Genomic DNA, 19554 nt, shown 5'->3' on the forward strand with positions numbered 1-19554 from the left:
ATTTTAAAAGTATGGAACACAGAATTATGAATACAGAACAGAATATAAATGGTATTAACTTTGAAAACGGAAAAGCTAAGAGGTAGCTGTCAATAGATGGGAGGTGGAAGAGGAAAGAGAGGTGGCAGTCAGGGTAGGGTGTTAATATCCTCAGTTTACAGCCGTGGAGTCAAGAGACTGTGTTGAAAATTGATAGCAACTTGAAGTATTATTTAAAATTACAAAGGTAAGCAATAAATGAATTAAAGATAGTTATCTAAGTATAAAAATGATGATGCAAGAGGAGGAGAAGGTGGATGAGGGTGTGAGCTGAATCCTTACTGATTGTAGCAGAAAGTCAATAGACACATAGTCTGAAGTTGATAAATCAAGAAATAGCAGTATGAGTACGTTCTTTAAAATATTCAGGTAACAAGCAAAAGAGCTCAAACCGGAAACGGTTTCAAGTGGTGATCTCTGTAGAACAGGACTGGGAATCAGAAGGGATTGGGTGAGAAATGATTATTTTTCAATAGAAGTTCTGGGCATATTTACTTATTTATACCATGTATATAAATTAATTTTAATTTTTAAATCAAGAAATATTTCAGGAGAGATCTTCTTAAGATCTAAAAATTATTTCTCCAGGAAGGGAGAAGAACCAGAGTCCCCTGTAGCCTAAGTTTTTGCCCAGCACCTACAAAGGAACCCTCCAGTGCTGCTGTGGGGGCCATATGAACATGACTATTTCACAGCTAACTAGGGAGTGGGGAATGGCCTTGGCAGCCAGACTGTGGTTTTGCCATATATATAGAGAGAGAATAGAAGCATCTGGGCAGGTGAGAATTACCCTCATGTCTGTCCGTGACCATCTTTCTGCACAGGGCTTGTTCCAGAATGTTCTCCCCCTTTTTCTTTCCACCAGATTATATCCATTCCATCCAGTTCCCTCAGGGGCCATTACTCTCCAAAGTTTTAGCTATAATCTGCTAAGTGATCTGCCTGAATACGATAGTGGTGGCTACATTCCTAATGGGAAGGAACTGGCTCTTGAGGCCTTTCTCCCATCGCCCAAAAGGGAACATTTGACTAGCTGCCTTTGAAACAGCTGTCTATACCTTCCTTATTGAATCTCCGTCTTTCTTGCCCTCTGTGGCCACACATATACTTTCCTTCCTATTTCTGAGGGCTTTCCTCCTGAGTCTCCTTTGCTGGTGGGTTCCTCAGGCCTTGGTCAGAGGCCCTCTTCTCTTCCAATCCATAGCCTCTCATTCATGCTTATGGTTCTAAACACTGGAACAAGGTTTCCACACTTATATCTATGACCAGGCTCTGTATTTAAGTGCCTACTTCATATCACCATTCAGCACCTCAAATGCAATTTCTTCCCAACTGGACTCTATTTTCATCCTCAAACTTGCTCCTTTGAATGAGTAAATGAATGAATTGTGGTTTTCTGCAGACAGTGCTGTAATCAAAGAACTGGATCTAATGGTGAAATTTTAGGCAAAATTCAGGTTATTAGGCAATGTGGGGTAGTCTGTATCTTATATAAAACTGCGACATTTTAAAAATCTCTCTCGGGGCTGGCCCCGTGGCCGAGTGGTTAAGTTCGCGCGCTCCGCTGCAGGCGGCCCAGTGTTTCGTTAGTTCGAATCCTGGGCGCGGACATGGCACTGCTCATCAGACCACGCTGAGGCAGCGTCCCACATGCCACAACTAGAAGAATCCACAACGAAGAATATACAACTATGTACCGGGGGGCTTTGGGGAGAAAAAGGAAAAAATAAAATCTTTAAAAAAAAAAAAATCTCTCTCTGTCTCACATTGTAGACTCACCAGAGAAAAAGTATAATTCCCTGTTGCCCTTTCTCTTACTTCCCTAAGAAGGAGAGGTCCTTGGGGCGTGAGGGGGTGAGGGAGAGAGGGAAGTGAACTTGTCTTTGTGTGTGTGTCTTAGAAAGACGAGACTTTGCAAGAAGGTGGTGAAGGAGACAAATCAAGACAGGCTTTTGTGTGGAGGAGGCTGAGACACTGGAAGTTGAAGAGCTGAAGTGGGCAGTGGCATACTATCTACCTGCCTTTCAGATGGAGAAGGGAAAGGGAGGGTTTCCAGTTCTGTCAGAGGAAAGCATCTGGCCCCACGTGGGAGGATAGTTACCACCTTATAAGGTTGCAAGGCCTTAGTAAGGTCCTAGAGAGGCCTGACCATTAAGTATATGGCCCTGGATACTGTGGTGAAAGTTTCCTTGGTCAAGCTTGGGATGGAGGGAGTGGAGTTGCCATTGAAACCAGTTGCCTTCCAATGGCTGGGAGCACTACCCACATGAACTGAGAATCAGATGTCCCTTCTCATTTTTCTAGACCTTGAAAGGCCTAGGATTCTTGTATGATCCAAAGAGAAGCGAGCGTATCCTTGAAAATCTACAAATACTTAATTTCTTTTCAATCTTGTTTAGTGCGGAGGAGGGGTGAATTTAAATCATATCTATTTTGAAATGTTGCTTTTGGAGGGTTGGGAGATATATCTGTTATATTTGTGGCAACATCAATTCACGCCAGATGACTGTCTCCTCCGTGTTTCCAGATTGACCCAGGGAATACATTTCTAGTCACAGAAAGAACCAAGGACTCAATCATGCAAAACGCAAATTGGCCCTGAAAAAACCACTTTAAAAAAACACTTTAGTGGCACTGTAAAAAAAGAGTTTTAAATCATGTTCGTTTAATGCAAATGTTATCTTCTAAATATTTGTCCTTTATCAAAGTTGTGATTTCTGTCCGGGAAGCCTGCATAGTAAAAAGAAAAATTGTTCTCTTTTTCTTTTTCTTTTTTTGTCTGAAACTGGGAAAATTTGTTGCAAAGACATTTGAGACGTTATCTATAATATATTGATGGTCTCTTCTGCCAAGGCTCCGTGGCATCTGTCTGAGAATCATGGTAAACATGTAGAGAGACAGAGAGGGAAAGAAAGAAAGAAGTCTTGAAGATTCCTGCACTCAAATTACTGGACTACTGTGACAGGAGATCCTGAGTGGATTTTTAAGTCTGTTTGTAAGAGGCATTTCAAACACTCTAGAAGAGTTGTCATTCCCATGTTGCAGGACCAAGACATCTAGCAAAGCAAATTCTCGGTCTTATAGCTGCTAGGTCAGGATATTTTACATGCTGGTACTCATGGTTGTTATTTGTGGCTCAATATCAACCCAGAGGACCTAGTGGATTACCTGCAGATTGAGACTGAGCCTATAGCCCAGGTCATTTGTGGGGGAAAAGGGTTGGAATCTGGGCTGTATGAAAATAAGATCATATGCAAAATCCTTCTATTAGTGACACACTTGTTGGGTTATATTATATCTATTTTTGGCCAAAGCACTTTAGTAAAATAGGGTAGAAACTGAAAAAGAGTTTGGAAAAGAGACTAAGAAGATCAAAAGATGTAAAATGCAGCAAGTCCTCATTAACTGTAGACCCAGGTCCTTATTTCTAGGTTCAAAATATACCAAGTAAGAGGCATCTCATAGATTTTATATTTCCCTTAAGATAAAATGTGGCAATATTGACTTAGCAATTAGGATAATTGCTGCTTATGTAAATCTGGCTATGACTAAAGCCAACAAGAAAGATTTATTAAAAATTTTAAAGAAAACCACCATGCTTTTACATCATTATTCTGCTTTTGCTTTAGTATTTTAACACAGTATTACAGATGTGGTTGAAATCTCCTTTGCCCCCTCTGCAGTTTTACTCCTTTTTTATCTTTCCCAAAGCTAACCCATTATCTTGAACCGTGTGTGTCTTCCTGTCTAAATTATTTTTAAGACATATACTGTATTTGTACCCATAAACATTAAAATTTTTGTTTTGTTTTTTAAACTTTAAATAAATGGTGTTATAACATAAATATCATCCTACGTATTATTTAACTGAATAGCAGCTTTTTATTAGCAGCTTTATTGAGATATAATTCATATACCATAAATTTCACCCAATACAAGTATGCAATTTAATAGTTTCTAGTATATTCACAGATATATGCAATCATTACCATGATTTTTAGAACATGGACATTTTCACCATCTGAAAAAGAAAACCTGTGACTGTTATCTATCATCACCCTACCTTCTGCCCTGCCCCTAGTCCTAAGGTACTGCTAATATACTTTATGTCTCTTGGATTTCTCTAGTATGGGCATTTCATACGAATGGACATTTCATATAATATATGGTCTTTTGTGACTGGTTTCTTTCACTTAGCATAATGTTTTCAAGGTACATCAATGTTGTAGCATATATCAGTACTTCATTCCTTTTTATGGCCAAATAATATTGGATTGTGTGAATATACCACATTTTGTTTATCCATTTGTCCATTGATGGACATTTGGGTTGTTTCCACCTTTTAAATATTATAAATAATGCTGCTGTAAACATTCATGAACAACTTTTTGTGTGGACGTATATTTTCATTTCTCTTGGGTATATACCTAGGAGTGGAATTGCTGGGTCATATGGTAACTCCACATTTAATCATTTAAGGAAGTGCCAGACTATTCCCCCAAGTGCCTGGGCCATTTTACTTTCTCATTGGTAGTATCTAAGAGTTCTTATTTCTCCACATCCTTCTCAACACTTGTTATTGTCTGACTTTTTAATGCTACCCATCCTAGCAGGTGTCTCATTGTGGTTTGATTTGCATTTCCCTGATGACTAATGATGTTGAGCATCTTTTCATGTGTTACTGTCTACTTTTATATCTTCCTTGGAGAAATGTCTATTCAGATCTTTTGCCCATTTTTAAATTGGGCTATTTGCCTTTTTATTAAGTTGTAAGAGTTCTTTATATATTTTGGATACAAGTCCCTTATCAAATCATGGTTTGTAAATATTTTCTCCTGTTCTATGGGTTGTCTTTTCACTTTCTTCCTGGTATCCTTTGAAGCACATTTTTAATTTTGATGAAGTCCAGTTTATCTATTTTTTCCTCATGCTTTTGGTGTCATATCTAAGAATATATCATTATAATTCAAGATTGTGAAGATTTACCTCTCTTTTTTTCTAAGAGTTTATGGTCTCAAGTTTATGTCTTTGATCCATTTTGAAGTAACTTTTGTATTTGATGTAAGGTAGGGGTTCAAATTCTTGTGCATGTGGCTATCTAGTTGTCTCAGCACCACTTATTGAAAAGACCTTTCTTTTCCTATTGAATGGTGTTGGCACCCTTGCCAAAAATCAGTTGACCATAGATAAATAAATTTATTTCTGGACTCTCAATTCTATTCCATTGATCGATATGTCTATGCTTGTGCCAGTTCCACACAGTCCTGATTACCATTGCTTGGTAGTAAGTTTTGAAGTCAGGAAGTGTGAGTCCTACTTTGTTCTTTTTAATATTGTTCTAGGGGCCAGCCCCATGGCAGAGTGGTTAAGTTTGCATGCTCTGCTTTGGTGGTCCAGGGTTTTGCCGGTTCGGATCCTGGGCGCAGATGTGGCACCACTCATCAGGCCATGCTGAGGCAGCCTCTAACATAGCACAGTAAGAAGGACATACAACTATGTCCTGGGGGGCTTTGGGGAGGAGAAGAAGAAGAAGAAGAAGAAGAAGAAAAGAAGATTGGCAACAGATGTTAGCTCAGGTGCCAATCTTAAAAAAAAATTTTTTTCTAGCTATTCTGAATGCCTTGCAATTCCATATGCATGTAAGAATCAGCTTGTCAATTTTTACAAAGTTAGCTGGGATTCTGATAGATATTGAATCTGTAGATCAGTTTGGGGAGTATTGCCATCGTAATGATGTTAAGTTTTCCAATCCATGAACATGGGAGGTTTTTCTGTTTATTTAGATCTTTAATTTCTTTCAACAATGCTTTAGATGTTTTCAGATGATAAGTTTTGCACTTCTTTTGTTAAATTTATTCCTTAGTATTTTATTCTTTTTCATGCTGTTTAAAATGGAGTTTCTTTGTTAATTTAATTTTTAGACTGTTCATTGCAAGTATATATAAAAACAATTGATTTTTGTATATTGATATTTTATCCTGCAATCTTGCTGAACTCGTTTATTGGTCCTAATTGATCCTAGTTCATTCTTTAGGATTTTCTATACGCGAGATTATGTCATCTGTGAATAGAGATAGTTTTACTTCTTCATTTCCAATATGTATGTCTTTATTTCTCTTTCTTGCTTAATTTCCTTGGTCAGTTTCTGATTTTAAAGGGAAAGCATCAAGTCAGTCACCATTAAGTATAATGTTAGCTGTGGGTTTTTCATAGAGACTCTTTATCAGGTTGAGAATGTTCCCTTCTATTCCTAGTTTGTTGAATGTTTTTATCATAAAGAATGAATAGTATGCTTTTGAGTTTTATCTATATTGATGTATGTAGCTCTAGTTCATTCATTTAAACTATTGCGTAGTTTCCAATATAAATATACCGCAATTTATTTATAAGTTGAAAATTTTCCCCCTTCTTTGTTTCCTATTCACAAACTATGCTGCAGTGAACATGCTTGCATATATCTCCTAGTCCATGGGCTATAGTATCTCTAGCACATATTTCAAATAGAATCATTGGATCTCAGGACAAGTTCAAATTGTTCTAAAATGTTGTGGCAATTTATGCTCCCACTTGCTTATGAAAGATCCCTATTCCCATATCCTTCCTCAAATTTCTGATTGCCGTGTTATTAAATTTTTGTTAATTTGATGGATGTAAAATATATCTGATTTTAAATTTATGCTTTATATATGTTTATTTATTGATTAGGTTTCATCTGTGTTGTGTACATTCCCAATAATCTTTGCCTATTTTTCTATTGGATTTCTTCTTAATTTGTAGAAGTTCTTTATATAGCCTGGATTCTAGTCTCATTGGCTTTCTACAGTACAAATATCTTCTCCTGGTTTGTGGCTCATCTCTCTTTTTGGTGTTGTGTCATATAGAAGTCTTAAATTTAAATGCTGTCACATTTATCAGTGGGCTTCTTTGTAGTTTGTATTTTTAATTTTGTTTAAGAAATCCTTTTTGCTAAAGCAATCCTGAGAAAAAAGAACAAACAATGGAACAGAATTGAGAGCCCAGAAATAAAGCCACACATCTATGGATAGCTAATCTTTGACAAAGGAGTCAAGCACATACAATGGAGAAAGAAAAGTCTCTTCAATAAATGGCGTTGGGAAAACTGGACAGCCACATGCAAAAGAATGGAAATAGGCCATTATCTTACACCATACACAAAAATGAACTCAAAATAGATTAAAGACTTGAATATAAGATCTGAAACCATGAAACTCCTAGAAAAAAATATAGGCAGTACACTCACTTTCTAACATTGGTCTTATCAGTATCTTTTTTAATATCTTATCTCCTCAGGCAAGGGAAACAAAAGATAAAATAAACAAATGGGACTATATCAAACTAAAAATCTTCTGCATGGCAAGGAAGCCATCAACAAAACAAAAAGACAACCGACCAAATGGGAGAAAATATTTGCGAATACATATAAGGGATTAACATCCAAAATATATGAAGAACTCATACAACTCAATAACAAAAAAATGAACGACTTGATAAAAAAATGGGCAGAGGATACAAACAGACATTTTTCCAGGGAAGACATGCAGATGGCCAGCAGGCACATGAAAAGATGTTCAACGTCACTAATTATTAGGGAAATGCAAATCAAAACTACTATGAGATATCACCTCACATCTGTCAGAATGGCTATTATTAGAAAGACAATAAATTACATGTGATGGAGAGGATGTGGAGAAAAGGGAACTCTCATACACTGCTGGTGGGAATGCAAATAGTTGTGGCCACTATGGAAAACAGTATGGAGATGTCTCAAAAAATTAAAAATAGAAATATTATATGATCCAGCTATTCCACTTTTGGGTATTTTTCCAAAGAACATGAACTAATTCAAAAAGATATATGCATCTGTATGTTCATTGCAGCAATATTCCCAATAGCCAAGACCTGAAAGCAACTTAAGTGCCCATCAACAGATGAATGGATAAAGAAAACATGGTATATTTACACAATGGAATACTACTCAGCCATAAAAAAGACAAAATCATGCCATTTGCAACAACGTGGATAGATCTTGAGAGTATTGCGCTAAGTGAAATAAGTCAGACAGGGAAAGACAAATATCATATGATTTCACTTATATGTGGAAGATAAACAAAGAAACAAACACATAGATATGGAGAACAGATTGGTGGTTACCAGAAAGGAAGGGGATGGGGATAGGGCAAAAGGAATAGCAGGGCAGATATGTACGGCGATGGACGGAAACTACACTTGTGGTGGTGAACACAATGCAGCCTATACAGAAGCTGACGTAAAATGATGTATACCTGAAAAAAAAGAATAAATCTTTTCCTATTCTATCATAAAAACCCTCCTGTTTGTTGTTCTATAATTTAAAACTTTTGCTCTTTAGTTCTTTAATTCTTCCAAAATTTATCTATTGTGTTTGTGTAAGCAGGAATCTATTTTTCCCCACATAAACTACCCTTTGTTGAATAGTCCATTTTTTCCCCTCAACTGATTTGTAATTATACCTCTGTCACCTATCAAGTTTTCGGATATGTGTTAGCCTGTGTCTGGCCTTTCTGTTGCATTCTATTGTCCTATTTTTTTCCCCACTGCATTGGTAACTGCTTTAATCTCTGGAATGTGAGTAGATATACATGGTATAAATATAATAAGCTATAAAATATAGCTAGAAGAGGAAGAGAGAATTTGTATCTGGTAGAGCAAGTCCTCCACTTGTTATTTTCTAAAATTGTTTTAGCTTTTCTTGATCCTTCATTTATTTGTTTTTGGTAAAAAGATGTATTTCTTTCTTCTCTCTCTCTTTTTTTTTCTTGCTGGGAAAGATTTGCCCTGAGCTAACATCTGTTGCCAATCTTCCTCTCTCTTTTTCTTTTTTCCTCCCCAAAGCCCCAGTACATAGTTGCATATTCCAGTTGCAAGTCCTTCCAGTTATTCTATGTGATTCACCACCACAGTGTGGCTACTGACAGACGAGTGGTGGGGTTCCACGCCTGGGAACAAAACCCGGGCCACTGAAGCAGAGTGCACGAAACTTTTAACCACCATGCCGTCAGGGCTGGCCCAAAAAAAGATGTATTTAAAAGTGGGAATATTAGGATGAGCTGTTCAAGTTCTGTGAGAAGTATTGTTGGATTTGCGTTGATCACACATATTTATTTGGAGAGAATTGACACTTTGTACATGTGTTGATTTGGTATCTAGCCACTTTTCTAATTCTAGTTCTAACATTTTGTCTATAGAGTCTCTTGGATTTCTATGTGGATAACCATATTTTCTCCAAAAGATGATGATTTTTGTCTCTCCACATTCTGTTTTTAAACTTCATACAACTCTTTTGTATTCTTACATCAATTACAACTTTCATTATACCTTGACTAGTACAAGAGAGAGTGGCAATTGCTCTCTTGGTTTTTACTTCCCTGAGAATGCTTCCAAAGCTTCATCCTTTGCTGTTCATTTTTTGTAGACTACTTAGAATAAAGGCTGTTCCAGAGCAGTGATTCTTATCCTGGATGCACAATGGATTTCTCTGAGGAGCTTTATAAAAATACTGATGCCTAGTTCCTACCCCCCAAAATTCTGATCTAATTAGTTTGGGATGCAGCCTGGGCACTGGGACTTTTAAAAAACTCCCCTGATGTTTCTAATGTGCAGCCAAAGTTGAGAACTACTATTCTTGATTAATGCCTACATTTATTGGTCAAGAGTCTATTAGTCATGGGTGACAGAAACACAAGTACAACTAGCTTAAGAAAAATAAAGAAGAGGAGAGTTTATAAGCTTGTAAGATCACGGCATTTGCAGAGCTAGGAATAACTGGATCCAGAGACTGAGGCTGTGTGGATCCTCTTTCTCTCCATCTCTTGTCTACACTCTTTTTGTGAGTGGCAATCATTCTCTACTACAGCAGTGGACTGTCTTCACAGAGTGATGGAAAGCTCAGAACTCATCTTGTAATGGCTCCAGTGAAAAAAGAATCTCTTTCTTGCTAGTTCCAGCCAGAGAAATCCCCAAGAATGACTTTTATTTCTTGACGTGGGTACCTGACTTCCTCTGGACCAGTCACCATGGCCCACATATGGGTAGGTGATTGGGGAGAAGACTTGTTGGGCAAGCTGAGAGTAATTTATCTAACATTTAAACTCTGGTTAACTTTAACCTTATTGAATACTGCCATAAATCTGACAGTAAGAAAAAGTCTCTAAGAAGGTATGAAAACAATATTCATAGGAGAGATGTGAAGCCATTCTTAAGTATTGTGTTGGGTTATGCTACTCATTTAATACATTCGTAATTTGGTTTTCCATGGCAAATTGCCTAGGTTTCAGAAAAAAAGATATTAGGAGCAGTGAGGGATTGCTGCTGAAGCTGAAATACTGAAAGTGATCATTGGCAGCAAGGGAGGAGAGAGGTAAATAATCTTTTAACGGCCCAGTAATGGGGCGGGCCCTGTGGCCGAGTAGTTGGGTTTGTGCGCTCCGCTTCAGTGGCCCGGGGGTTTAGCCGGTTCAGATCCTGGGCACGGACATGGCACCGCTCATCAGGCCATGCTGAGGCGGCATCCCACATGCCACAACTGGAAGGACCCACAACTAAAAATATGCAACTATGTATCAGGGGGCTTTGGGGAGAAAAAGGAAAAATAAAATTTTTAAAAGCTCAGTAACTTGGCCTGTTTAGTTATAGGAGCAAACAGTCTTTGAAGGCACCCCCGGCAAGAAATAGCTGTGAAAAACAACTTCCAAAAGTTGGAGGGGATAGCCTGGGGAGGGGACTAGGAAGGTTTTGGAATCAAACACAACTAGATACAAATTCTGGTTAAAAATATGTTTCATTTTGGACAAGTTCATCTTTCCAAACCTTAGAGTCTTTATCTGTAGAATGGAGATAACGATGCCTAGTGTATAGAATCCTAGAGGAAGTTGTGTATACATTAAGCACATAGTAGGTGCACAATAAATGTTGCTTCTTCCCATCCTTTCCATCTTTTACCATAATAAATAATGATTATAGGGGTGATCTTGAGTTTTCAAGTAAGATTATATTATGTCCAGTGTTGTGTGTATTGGAAAGGTAGGGAAGTTTTAGTGAGACTTGCATTAAAAAACGGCTAAAATTAAAAGTTTAGTTCCTAAAATAGTAAACTTTATCTAGAAAATTCACATATACAAATAAGGCATTACTCTACCGCCTCAATGTAGAGGAATTTGAGAGTGCCTACTCTATATGTCCAACATATAACTATAATCTCTAACTTATTTGTTAATAGGCAGGTTGTTTTGTCAAACTTCCATGATTCTATGCTTTCTAAAACTTTTCCCACTAGCATGAAGTTGACATGGGTCAGCTGCTGAACAGTGAAATAAACTTCTCTCTGCTTCGTGGAACTTCTAGCTGACCTGAGACGTGATTACAGAGGAGGACTGCCCTGTGTGGGCCACTGCTGTCATGGAGGCTTCCAGGAAGGCTGGTGAGTGGTTTCAGATGTACCTAAGGGTTCTCTTGGATACTTGGGCCTGAGGTCCTAGAGAAGACCTCAAAACTTGTGCATTCCTAGACAAAACTTCGTTTGGGTTGATCTGATGAGGAAGGAACACCTGATCAGGCCCTTCTCTCTCAAATTCTCCCCCTCTTTCTTCTGTGTCACTCTCCTCTCCTGGTTTCCTTGCAAGCTCTCTGGTATTCCTTCTCATCATGTCCCTCCCCACCCCCAACCTTTTTATATTCTACATGTTTCTCCTGGTTCTCTCATTCTCATTTATTCTGATGGTGTCAACTACCAATTATGTGTGACCACTCACAAATCTGTATTTCTAGACCTCAACCCCACTCCTGACCACAGTTTTCACATATCAACATTTGCATATTTCTAACTGGATGCTTCCCAAACCCCTCTAACTCGTCATCTTTTGCATCTTTCCCTCCTCTCACCCAAACGTGTTTTACTTCTGTGTTTCCAGTCCAGTGAAAGGCCTGTCTATTTATCAGTCATGCAATCCAGAAACCTGGGAGTCATCCCTAGCTCTCACTGTTTCCATCCAATATTGCTAATGATACTAATAGTGGCTATTTCTGTTAGTCTTACTAAGCCAGAATTATTAATAATACAGAGCCAAAATTCACTGGTTCCAGAGTCCTACTCTTAATCTCCCTAGTTTAACTGCCAGTCAGTTCTCAGGTCTTACTGATTCTATCTGGTTACTATATTTTAGATCTTTCTTCCTGATGTGTAACATATTTGGCCTGTCCTTTCTATCCCACTCTATCCTTGCAATGGTCTCTCTGCTCCAGTCTTGCCCTCTTTCAATCCTCTTCATACTGCAGCCAGATCTGAACCTCTTCCTGGGGTTGACCACGAACCAAGGAAGCTTTTGGCATTTACCCCCCTCTGTTAGATTATTCCTTTACACATCCTCAAAGCAACGTCTTATGTAATACTTTACCCATCTTTTCTTTTCTCCTAGAACCTGAATGCGATAAGCATTTTAATTCATTTTAAGCAACTGAAACAGGAGCTAATCAGGTGTTCTTTCGGTGCTCAGTCTCAGTATATTTAGTTTTCACAGAGGATTCATTTCAGCTTTCCTCAGCACCTTGCTGAGTTCCTCCCAGCTACAGCTCTCATTGACGGAGATGAGTGCTGCGGGACAAGGGAGTTAGATGAAAAATGGTCTCATAATCTCTATCGACACAGGGATTGAGAGGCTACGTGAACATGGGAAGTAGGACTTGGTGGAGAGCCATGAGAGAGCTTTGAAAGACTGGTGCTAAGTACAAATAGGCTGATTTTCAAGTAGAGATGAATGCTACCCACTATAATCCTCCCATGGAGCTATCATGGTTAATTAAGGACAGGTTAAGGGTTATAAGATCCTCTGTAACCAACAATAAACTATGCTGGCTGGCAAATCGAGGTAAACAAAAGGCTCCTTTCTTTAAAAAAACAATTAAGACGAATAAACAGAAAAGCTTGTTAGAAATTGTTAACTTGCTACACTGTGAAATGACTTTTAATGAGATATAAAAACCCATTACATGTTACAAATTATTTTCTAGAGGATTTACGGAATACATAGGATTTTAGAAACCAAACTTTTTGTGTAAGTAATACATAGACATAAGATATCAAATTCAAAAAGTGAAAAAGGGTGTACTGTAAAAATTAAGTCCGTTCTCAAGAGGCAAATCTGTTAACAGTTTCTTGTGTTTCCAGAGATAGCCTGTCATAGAACAGATTTAGAGTAAAGATTTTTATCAAAATAAGCATCTCCATTTTCCTAATACCTAATATGTTGCCTGCTATAGTAGGTATTCTGTAAATGCTGATTAAAGGAGTCTATTTCCGAGGAATGTTTTAGCAAATTCTATGAGCCTATTTTTTCTAAGTTAAAATTTCCCTTTGTTCACTACATTAAAACAAAAACAACATGAAATTAAGCAATGACACAAAAAAGGAAAAAGAGGTATATGTAATCTGCATTGCTTTATTGCAAACCACAGCTAACATCGTGTTCAATGATGAAAGGTTGAAAGCTTTTCTGCTAAGATCATGAACACGACAAGGATGTCCACCCTCACCGCTTCCTATTCATCACAGTACTGGAAGTCCTAGCCAGAGCCATTAAAGCATCCAAATCAGAACGGAAGAAGTAAAATTGTCTTTGTTTCCAGATGACATGATTTTATACACAGCAAATCCTAAAGACTCCACCAAAACGCTGTTAGAACTAATAAATGAATTTAGTAAAGTTGCAGGATACAAAATCAGCATACAAAAATCAGTTGCGTTTCTATACACTAACAATGAACCATCTGCAAAAGAAATAAATAAAACAATGCCATTTACAATAGCACTGAAAATAATAAAATACTTAGGAATAAATTTAACCAAGAAGGTGAAAGATCTGTATACTGAAAATTACAAGATATTCATGGAAGAAATTGAAGAAAACACAAATGAATAGAAAGATATTCTATGATCTTGGATTAGAAGAATTAATATTGTTAAAATATCCATACTACACAAAGCTGTCTATAGATGCAATACAATCTCTATCAAAATTTCAGTGGCATTTTTCAAAGAAATAGAAAAAACAACCCTAAAATTTGTATGGGACTGCAAAAGATCTCAAATAGCCGAAGCAATTCTGAGAAAGAAGAACGAAGCTGGAGGCATCACACTTCCTGATTTCAAACTTTATTACAAAGTTATAGTAATCAAAATAGTATGGTACTGGCATAATATCCAAAATACATAAATTTGGATATATAAAAGTATCCAAATATAAAATATATTAATATAAATATACAAATTTGGATATAAATTAATATCCAAAATATATAAATAACTCATACAACTCAGTAGCAAAAAAAAAATCTGATTTAAAAATGGACAGAGGAAATAGACGTTTTTCCGAAGAAGATATATGGATCACCAACAGGTACATGAGAAGATGTTCAACATTGTTAATCATCGGGAAAATGCAAACCAAAACCACAATGAGATATCACCTCATACCTGTTAGAATGGCTACCATCAAAAAGACAAGTGACAACAAGTGTTGCTGAGGATGTGGAGAAAAGGAAACACTTGTGCATTGTTGGTGGCAATGTAAATTGGTATAGCCACTATGGAAAACAGTATAGAGGTTCCTCAAAAAATTAAAAATAGAACTACCATGTGATCTGGCAATTCCACTTCTGGGGATATATCTGAAGGAAATGAAATCACTATCCAAGAGAGATATCTGCAACCCCATGTTCAGTGCAGCACTATTTATAATAGCCAAGACATGGAAACAACCTAAGGGATTCATCGAAGAATGAATGGATAAAGAAAATGCAACATACACACACAGAGTACAGAATATTGTTCAACCATGAAAAGAAAGGAAATCCTGCCTTTTGCGACAAAATGGATGGGACTTGAGGGCATTATGCTAAGTGAAATAAGTCAGACAGAGCAAGACAACTTCTATATGGTATCACTCACATGTGGAATCTAAAAAAGCCAAACTCATAGAATAGGGAGTAGAGTGATGGTTGCCAGGGTTAGAGGTGTGGGAGAAAGGGGGAGATGTTGGTGGAAGGGTACAAACTTCTAGCTATATGATGAATAAGTTTTGGGGATCTAACGTAGAGCATGGTGACTATAATTAACGATACTGTACTGTATACTTGAAAGTTGTTAAGAGAGTAGATCTGAAATTTTATCACTACAAAAAAGGTCATTATGTGAGGTGATGGATGTGTTAACTAACCTTATTGTGGTAATCATCTGGAAATATGTACATGTATTAAATCATCACTTTGCACACCTTAAATGTACAGATGTTATATGTCAATATTATCTCAATAAAGCTGGAAAAAATACCTTTTCAGATGAATCAAAGATTTTAAAGTAAAAAATAAAACCATAAAAGTTATAGAAGAAAATATAGGAGGGAATTTCCTGGGGAATAGGGAGTGAAGGAGACTTTTTTTCACTGTAGACTCTTTTGTACTTATGAATGTTGTACTATGTACATATATTACCTGGTCAAAAAAATTTTAATTAAGTGAAATAAAGATATTGTCTCTTCCTGAATATTCGAGTCTAATTTGTACATCAAAGTGTGAGCATTAACTCATTTCTTTCCAGCTTCATTTCTGCTGTAACAACACAATCCTAAAGGCAGTGAGTGTAAGGCACCTTTGTTCTTGCCGCTCTCTGAGTGGGGAAAGGGGAGAGAGGAATTACAGGGCAAGAGGAAATACTGGACGTGAGAAATAAAACACATTGGATAATATTTCAAAATATTTACCTAGACTCCCCTCTCTCCTCACTACCTCACTTTCCACCAAGAATACTTCTCTGCTTTATAATCTAGTATTTCAAGAGAAGGACCACAATCTGCAGGTTTCCTGATCAGTGAGTCTAGTCTGATTTGTGTAATTCAAAAATATAAGAACCTTGATAGAAACTGTGTTTGCTTTGTTTAATTTGTTCTTCCCATTTCAGGCAGACGCTGACTAACACTAAGATGTTATCATAGTGCAAACACCATGATGTGACTGGATGACACTCAACAGTTTAAACCTGAAAAAGTTGATAGAACTTAGAGCAGAAGGGATCTTTAATCCTTATTTTAGACATGTTTATTATTATTTAAGATTTTTTAGGGAATTAGCTTTTGGTAATAATGGAGGAGTGAAGGAGTCCCATATACTCTGAGAAAATTATAAAAGCTTATTAAATAATTAAAAAGAAACTATTTAAAGATTTTGAAAAGTATCTAAAAGCAGATGAAAGCCAGAGGAGAGTTTAGTTCCTGAACCAGAAAGGGTAAGAATTATGAGTTTGTCCAATACCCAGAAGAGCAACTGAAAAAAACTATAAAACACTGCTGAGAGAAATTTTATAAAATTTAAACAAATGGAGAGATATGCCATGTTCATGGATTGGAAGGTGTAGCATAATTAAGATGTCATTTGACCCCAAACTGATTTATAGATTTAATAGAATTCCAATCAAATATCCCAGTGGGAATTTTTTTAAAATAGAAATTGACAAGCTGATTCCAAAGTTTAAAAGGAAGCGTAAACTACCCAGAATAAGCAAAACAATTTTGAGTGAGCAAAACTGAATAGCTCTGAGTGAGAAAAATCAGTCAGAGGACTCACTCTAATTTCGAGATTTATGATAAGACTACTGTAATCAAGGAGCCAGCCTGGTGTCATAGTGGTTAAGTTTGCACACTCTGCTTCAGTGGCCTGGGGTTTGTGGGCCTGGATCCCGGGCATGGACCTACATACCACTCATCAAGCCATGCTGTGGTGATGTCCCACATACAAAACAGAGGGGGACTGGCACAGGTGTTAGCTCAGGGCCAATTTCCCTCACCAAAAAACCCCCCAAAAACAAAAAACCCAGAAAATACCTACTGTAATCAAGATAGTTTAACTGGTGTAGGGATAGACATATAAACCAGAGAGTCCAGAAACAGACCTATACATATATGGTTAAGTGATTTTTGACAAATGTACCGATGTAATTCAAAATGGGAGAAAGAAAAGATGTTTTTTCAACACATGCTGAAGGTATTGGATATCTATACACAAAATAGTAACTTCCACCTTTGCCTCACACCATCTACAAATTTTAACACAGATTCGATGATAGGCCTAAATGTAAGAGCTAAAACTATAAAACTTCTACAAGAAAACATACGAGGAAATATTTATAGTCTATTAGTTAAAGATTTCTAAGGCAGGACACAAAAACCATGAAGAGAAAAATTTGATAAATTGGAATCCATCAAAATTAAACACAACCTATTGGACCAGTCATCTGTTTTCTCTTAGCTCCAAACCCACCCTTCTATTCCCAGCTCTGTAACAGTGGAACTGCATGCAACCTGTAAACATTTCTTAGCCAGCTAGTGTAATGCTAGGCTCTGTCAGTAGAGGGCACTGGAGTAACATTGCCAGATGATAGCAATAGGAAATTTTTGGGATGATGGAAATGCTATGCACTGTCTAATATGGTGGCCACTCGTCATATGTAGCTATGTAAATTAATTAAAATTAAATAAAATTAGTTCAGATCCTCAGTCCCCAAACCACATTTCAAGTGCTCAATAGCCATTGTGGTCAATGGCTACCATATTGGGCAGATACAGAACATTTCATCATCATCAAAAGTCCTATTGGACGGCACTGCTCTATATCTTTATTGTGTTGAAGTGTACGTGGCTGTATACATTTGTCAAAACTCGTCAAATTGCCCATTCAGAATTAGTGGATTTTGTTATATATAAATTACACTTCATTAAAAATTTAGCAAAGTGCTATTACTCTTTGATTAAAAAGGTGTTAATAGGCTAGTCAAGAGTTTTAGTCATTTTATCACTGAAATTGCACCATTAAATAAAATAAAATTCTTGCAAACATCAATCTTGTCCACCCCCCTTAACCTCCCGCCAGTTTTTTGCTTTTTGAAAGCCAGGGGCAAGCAGTGCTGCAAGTGTTTGTAGTCTTGTGTTCAACATTTATTCTGAATTTCTGTCTTTAAACCAGGCTTTTCAACTCTTATCTTGCTTTAAAAAATTAAAAACATGTCCTTTGGAGATTTAAATAATTTTATAACCATTTTGTTCAATATTGCTCATGAAGTTTAATATCCTAAGAGAATTACCAATCATTTAAGTGTTTTTCTAAGGTGGTTAAAAATTATTTGATGCATGAAAAAATCTTCCTATCTAGTTCAACTCTTAGATGCTAGATGATTGCCCTTCCTAGAAAAATGAATAGTTTTTGAGTGAAAAAAACCACGGAGGTGACTCCATGAGGGGACAGAGGCCATGTCTGTTCCGTTCAACAAATTGCATTTTGAGCACCTGAACAGTATCTGATGATAAAGTTTTGTTAAATGACTGACTGAGCAAACGAATGAATTCAGGTATCAGAGCAAGTCTGTGATTGGTTTTGGATTTTGACACATGATATATATCACCAGCAAAGAACAGAAGAGAACTGGGGAAACACATAGCTATTATTTATCTTGTACTGAGACACTTCTCCAAAGTTTGTTTTGACTGAGCACCCCGGTCAATTTCCTAATTTCAAATTCCGTTTACTGTGACAAAAGACGAACTGTATGGCACATTCTTGGCATTTAAATTAGCGAATACTGAGCTTCTGTGCGTCTATGTAGTTTAACCATTTGAAACAGACAATTTTAACTACTACCTCGGGGACTTCTATCCAGCTGCCTGCCAAACTGCTCCCTCTTGGTCCCCAGATGCCCCAACATCAATGTGCTTAAATCTGTATGCTTCCTCTTTCCCTAACTCCTCTTACCTGTTCTGCTTTTTGCACCTTAATAAGCAGAACTACTATTTTACCCAGTCATCCCAGCCAGAAACCAGGGAGTTACTAGATTCTTCTCTCTCTCCCACCTTTTAGAGCCAATTAATTACCTAACTCTTGCTAATGCATTTTAAACTGGACTGCCTCTAGTTACATCCAGAAGCATTGCTGGGGGTTGATGGAACTGAAAGAGCAGACTGGAAACTTGGTAGCTAGGAAGTAGAGGCTCCCTTGGGACACATTCTCAAAAAGTGGTTCCCATTTTTTTCATGATTGTTGTTAAAATTATGGTGACAAATTCTTAGAGGAAACAATGTGGAATCCAGATGTTCGCATTATAAAGTATTTGGAACGATGGCACCATTTTCACTTGTTATCTTTCCTCAGCAGCCAATGACAAAGATGTAGGTTCATTCTCGTTGTTAGAATCCTTTATCTCTAGTCCTACTTCTCATTTCAATTCTTTTCCCCTCTTGATGTCACTGTATCCTTCTAAAACTAAAATTTTCATCCCTGTTTAAAAACCTTTAGTGATATCACTTGACACCCAGTAGGATGGTTAGAATAAAAAAGGTCAATAATAACAAGCGTTGATGCGGAGGTGAAAAAGTTGGAACCCTCACACACTGCTGGTGGGATTGTAAAATGGTGCATCCACTT

The sequence above is a fragment of the Equus quagga genome, chromosome 8, assembly GCF_021613505.1.
Source record: "Equus quagga isolate Etosha38 chromosome 8, UCLA_HA_Equagga_1.0, whole genome shotgun sequence".
NCBI lineage: Eukaryota > Metazoa > Chordata > Mammalia > Perissodactyla > Equidae > Equus > Equus quagga.